Below are 627 nucleotides of genomic sequence, written 5' to 3'. Positions count from 1 at the left end.
CATGCATATATCTAACATGCTTATATTTCTATACACACGCACATGCTATTTCATTCATGTAAAATTCCTTTACACATAAATGATTCAATGTTACGAATCAGACCAAATATTTTATCAGGTATTTTGAAAAATCAGTTTAGTGTAATTTCATAGATACATCTATTTATCGCAATTGTAACAGGGGATGGAATGACTTTGTGTCTGTTTGTTTGTGTTTTTTATGGCCAAAACTTCATTTCAATTTTTAGAATGTGTTTTTTCGGGCCTTTCCCCCGCCCACATGGAGAATATTAGTTAATTTAACAATCACTGTTATTGATAGCTTTACTTTTTTTTTTAATGGGAAGAATAGGATTATTTTCCTAATTTTTTTTATTTATATATTTGCTCAAAGACAGATTACGTGGGTTTATTTGTAGAACTGACATGTATTTTGAACATTTATTTGCAATATGTTGAGAGGCCTGAAGCAATATTCATCACTGAAAGGGGATAGGAAGAAAATAAAATAAAAGAACCACCAGAAGGAAGTGAGGAAGATGCGAGAGAGACGAAGCAGGGAATAATAAACACAAGAAAAAGTGTAATGAAGACACACCCAAGAGGACACGACTGGCGGGGGGGGGG

The sequence above is a fragment of the Penaeus monodon genome, chromosome 32 (assembly GCF_015228065.2).
Source record: "Penaeus monodon isolate SGIC_2016 chromosome 32, NSTDA_Pmon_1, whole genome shotgun sequence".
NCBI lineage: Eukaryota > Metazoa > Arthropoda > Malacostraca > Decapoda > Penaeidae > Penaeus > Penaeus monodon.
This window is presented reverse-complemented; position numbering follows the sequence as displayed.